The sequence below is a fragment of the Balaenoptera ricei genome, chromosome 2 (genome assembly GCF_028023285.1).
Source record: "Balaenoptera ricei isolate mBalRic1 chromosome 2, mBalRic1.hap2, whole genome shotgun sequence".
NCBI lineage: Eukaryota > Metazoa > Chordata > Mammalia > Artiodactyla > Balaenopteridae > Balaenoptera > Balaenoptera ricei.
Window position 1 is genome coordinate 78692464 of NC_082640.1, and position 5257 is coordinate 78697720.

The following is a 5257-nucleotide window of genomic DNA, read 5'->3' on the forward strand; positions in this document are numbered from 1 at the left end:
CACATGGATATTGTGCCCAGCTCCTTGCCAAGGATAAACTGTAGTGTCTGCCAGGAGGATGGTGGAGACCAAACATGCTGTTTGCCTCCCTGGCACCATCCCTCTGGGGGTTTGGACCTGATTCGCTTCTGGGGGGATCAGGAACTATTTGTATTTTTGCTCCTTTTTGCAGGCCACTGGGGATGTATTTCCTGGACTTGTGATTTGGAGGTAGCCTTTTTCTTCCTCTTCATGGTTCCTACTGGAAGCATCCAGGCTGAGCTGACATTTTCACACCTTGAAAATGACTTTCCCATTGTCTATAGTTCTAATTAGGGAAGTGTACTCAGGTTTCTCCTTGGCTTTGAAAAATGCTTTAAAAAATCAGAAAGCCTCTGATTTGAGGAAAAACTGAGACGTTTTCTTGGTGACTTTTGAGAAAAATAGGCTCTTCCACTGCTAGAGAGTAGTGTCAGGACATGTGACCTGTGCAGCCGCACGGGGCCCGGTGCCCAGAAGGGCCCCGCACTTGGTTTAATACTCAGCTGTCACCTGGACAAACCTTGAGGACATTATGCTCAGTGGAAGAAGCCAGCCACAAAAGGTCAAATACTGCATGATTCCACTTCTATGAGGCATGTAGAGGAGTCAAATTCATAGAGACAGAAAATAGAATGGTGGCTGTCAGGGGCTGGGAGGACAGGTAATGGGGAGCTATTGTTTAAGGGAAACAGAGTTTCCATTTGGAAAGATGGAAAAGTTCTGAAGATGGACGGTGGTGATGGGTGCACCGCAGTGTGAATGTACTTACTGCCACCGAATTGTATACTCAAAAAGGGTTATAATGGCAAATTTTATGTTATATAGATGTTACCACAGTAAAAACAAAATAGAATTCTGCTGCTGCTGCCTTGAAATTGTAATTTTTTTAACAAGGGGTCCCACATTTTTGTTTTGCCCTGGGCCTTGTAAATTACCTGGCCAACTGAGCAGTGTTTCAGGAACCTTAATGGATACAAATCTCCTGGGATCAGAAGATACAGGTTCTGAGTCATTCTCTGGGGCGAGGCCCAAGCTTCTGCCTTTCCAACAAGCTCCCATGGGCTGCTGATGCCGTGGTTTGTGGACCACACTTTGTAGCGAGGATATAGAGCAGTGAGATCTGGTTCAGGTCCTAGAAAAGTTCCGGGCATAGTTCCTAAGGAACTTAGTCATTTTGAGGAGGGCATGACTTTCTCGGTCCTTTGGGCAGCCACAGGATACACTGAAATTTGAACAAAACCTTCTGCTGCTCCCCCTACATTAAGCAGTAAACTCACCAAGTCTGTCCTCTGGGGTTCCTTTTCTAGCTGGGTTAATGGTATCCCTGTTACATTTCCAACTCAAATCTGGTTCTTTTCCTGCCTCTGGCAAAACAGAGAACTGGCCCCAAAGGTGAGTCACGATGCCAGGTCGGCCTCAGCAAACCTGCAGCTCCTTGCATCTTCTGCAGGCCCCCAACCCTCATAAGCCAGGCCTTCGGAAGCATCCATGGCCCTGGGGCTTGGCTTGGACTAGGTGCCTCTTGCCCTACTCTATCACCCTCTCCAGCTCTAGGGACATTGAAGCCACTCTCTGGTGCTTTGTTTCCCTAGACCCCCTGATTAGCATTGTCCGCTGTCTGTGTCCTTCAAACCCTGAGTCAGAGTTGGACTAGCAACTTCAAATTTTCTTCCTACTTCAAGATTTCATGACTCATTGAAATCGTAAGGGTTTGCATGCTAGTATAACAGAGGGCATCTGTGGGGAATCTCCATAATTGACCCCTGCCCCACTCCTGCTGTCGAGACCATGAAGAACCCAGGCTGGTGTCAACTTACCAGTAGGTGCCATGGTAAGAGGACTGGACATCAGGACCTCCAGAGATGGCAAGGGTCTCCAGCAGAACTGCAGTTGGGAGGAGCCCCAGCTGAGCCTAACCCTGGGTTCTGGGCATAGCTACGTCTGATGAATTTGTGGGCTGGCAGCCTCTGGGACCCATACCATTTACCATTTGTGTGAGGAAGGAAGGAAGCAAGAAGACGTGTGTTTGGGTGAAGGTGCCTGGGAGCAGAGATGGGAGAAGCAGGGAGTGAAAGAACAGTGTAAGAACAGTTTCTGTCCCCAGGAACTAAGTCTGAGATTTTCACAAGGGTCTCTGTGGGGCGCAGGGCACAAGTAGAGGGTAGCTCCCTCTGGGTTCAAACCCTACGTCCAGGGTAGTTCGGGGGATACTGTTATTCTGCACAAGTGACTCCGGGCTGAGTGGCAATCAGGATGGGATTTAATGTTCCTCCAAAGCCTGGTCAGCATCTGGGGACCTAAGCAGAGAGGTTTGCTTTGAAGGCGATGACACAGCTGTAATAACGTCTCCCTCCCTCGTCTCCCTGTCTCGCGCTGCCAGCAAAAATGTGGGCTGGTGAAGGGAGGCCAGAAAGGATCACTGCCAGAATGGGTAAAATTAAAAGGTGATCCTCCAGCTCTTTCTTATTTTGCTAGCGGGAGAATTGATGGGCTCGGAACAGAGACCTGGAACTGTAATAAGGAAGAGGAGCACCAGCCTGGGATACGCCGAGCAGCATTTTATCTCAGAAAATATCGTTTTAATTTGCATTTGTCTTTGGAATACAGGGAATAATTCTCTTCTGAAAAGATTAATCTCCCCCGCTTTGCTCCTCTTTAGCTTTCTGAATGAACTTGACTCCTTGAGTGTGCCTCGGCCAGATGGGTGGGGTCAGGAAACTGGGCGTGCGGGGGCGGGGGGGGGGGCGGGTCATGGGGGAGATGGGCTGGATGTTAGCATCTTTCCAAGAATGTTCTACCCAAGCACAGGATAGGTGTAGACTGGGTCTGTGCAAGGTCCCCCTATCAAAAAGAATCCTCTAGGAGGTTCTTCATAAACTCAATTCATGTATTTGGAGCCGTCGCCTTTGAATTACTGGAACAAGGATCAGACTCTTTGGTTAAAAAGACAGGTCATGTCTGGGCCGAGGCACCGTGGACTAGGAAGGCCAAGGGGAGGGGGTGATGCTGGTCTTCATGATAAGCCTGGCAGAAGAAGAGTATCCATAAATTTAGACCCAGAGGCACTAAATCCTTCCAACTGATGATAATTATTGTACAAGCATCGAGAGGCAGTCTTCTCAATGGTTGGCTGAGTGGACCCTCCCATGGAAAGCCCGCTTCTCCCCTAGGCAAAGTGTCCCCTTTTGGCCTTGATGCCAGGCGGGCCTCAGTAGCGCTTTGCCTGTTCACAGGCATGGTTCCCATCACCCTGGCCCACAGCCCTCAAAACTCCCTGTCTTGCCTGTGACTTCTCAGCCTGTCACCCTTCACAAGCTCATGTTCTGTAGCTCTGGCAACCAGTTCTGTGCGTGGAAGTAGAGATGGTGGTCGGTGTTATGGGGTGAATTGTGTCCCCCATAAGTTCCTATGTTGGAGCCCTAACCGCCAGTCCCTCAGAATGTGACTGTTTGGAGATTGGGCCTATAAAGAGGTAATGAAGCTAAAATGAGGTCATTAGGGCAGGTCTTAATTAACGACTGGGGTCCCTATAAGAAGAGATGAAGACACAGACCCAGGGAAGACCAGGTGAGAACACAGGGGCAGCTTGGCCATCTACAAGCCAAGGAGCAGAGCCTCAGAAGAAACAACCCGCCACACCTGGCTTTCAGACTTCTAGCCTCCAGAGTTGTGGAAGAATACACTTCTGTTTTTCAGCCTTGCAGCCCGTGGTACTTTGTTCTGGCAGCCCTGGCAAACTAACACAGTGGGGGAAATAATGAAATAGATACAGAAGAGGTTTCCAGAACCCCTGAGAAGGCCGAGGCTGAGGACACATAGGATGGGGTGGCCTGTAGGAAGAAGACAGGCCACTGGGGGGTAGAAGTGGGAGTCATCGGACACCCGAGGGCAGATGTGGGAACGGGAGGAGGACCAACCTGGAAGGCAAAACAGGGATTCCAGGGCCATAAGTAGAGGGGAGGGCCGACAGAGGGACATGCCTGCGCTTTCCACCCACCAACATCTTGATGTACTGTCCCTCCGTTCCAAAGGGGCTGGATCTATGACTACAGGAACATGAGGGAACAGCCAAAAGTACATGAGACCCATTTCCTAAGACGTGAAACACAAGCCAAGGTTCTGTTTGTTCTCTGACAATGTAAACATCACACATTTCTATTAAGAGAGAAAATAAAAAGCCAAGAATCCACACGAGGCTCTCTAGAGAGAATCTCGTCACCGCCACGACCGAGGAATCTGGCCTTCACCGGCATCTTAGCTCCGCTGGCCGTCAGACGGTTGCCCAGACAGACGGCCACGTCCAGGGGCTGCATTAGGACTTGGGTGAGGGCCCTTTTCACTCTCTAAATAACATTCAAAGTTATATTTTATGCCTGTGTTGGTATAAAGATGAAGATGTTAACATTGTATACTAAAATGTTTTCTTCAGCCTGAAAGTTTATTTCTGCCTTCTGATTCTACAAGAAATGGAAACATTCCCATGGGCCCCTATGGTACAGGGTGCCTCCGGGGCCTCCTGGGTGAGTGGGCCCTGGTGTGAGCCGTCCAACAGCCCAGAGGCCACACAGGCTGGGCAGGAGGGTGGGGGTCCCTGGGAGATGGAAAAGCAGACTTGGTTCTGAGCAGAATGGGGGCAGGGAGCAAGGCCAGAAAGTCACTGGCCCCTGCTTGGCCCCCAGGGAAGGAGAGCGGGTAGGACCTGCAGGGATGGCACCTTTTTTTAAAAAATAAATTTATTTATTTTATTTTATTTATTTATTTTTGGCTGCACTGGGTCTTCGTTGCTGCGTGCGGGCTTTCCCTAGTTGCGGCGAGCGGGGACTACTCTTTGTTGCGGTGCGCGGGCTTCTCAGTGCGGTGGCTTCTCTTGTTGTGGAGCATGGGCTCTAGGCACGTGGGCTTCAGTAGTTGTGGCACGTGGGCTCAGTAGTTGTGGCTTGCGGGCTCTAAAGTGCAGGCTCAGTAGTTGTGGCACATGGGCTTAGTTGCTCCGCGGCATGTGGGATCATCCCAGACCAGGGCTCGAACCCATGTCCCCTGCATTGGCAGGCAGATGCTTAACCACTGCGCCACAGGGAAGCCCAGGGATGGCGTCTTGATGCTGCCTTGCTTGCCCTCCTCACCCAGGGGTCTCAGATCTCCCTTCACCAGGAACCAGAGCTGGCATGGAGCCTGGGGTCTGGCTGAAAGCTGGGTCAGGTGGCCTGGGGTGGGGTGCGGGGGACGCACCCTGGTT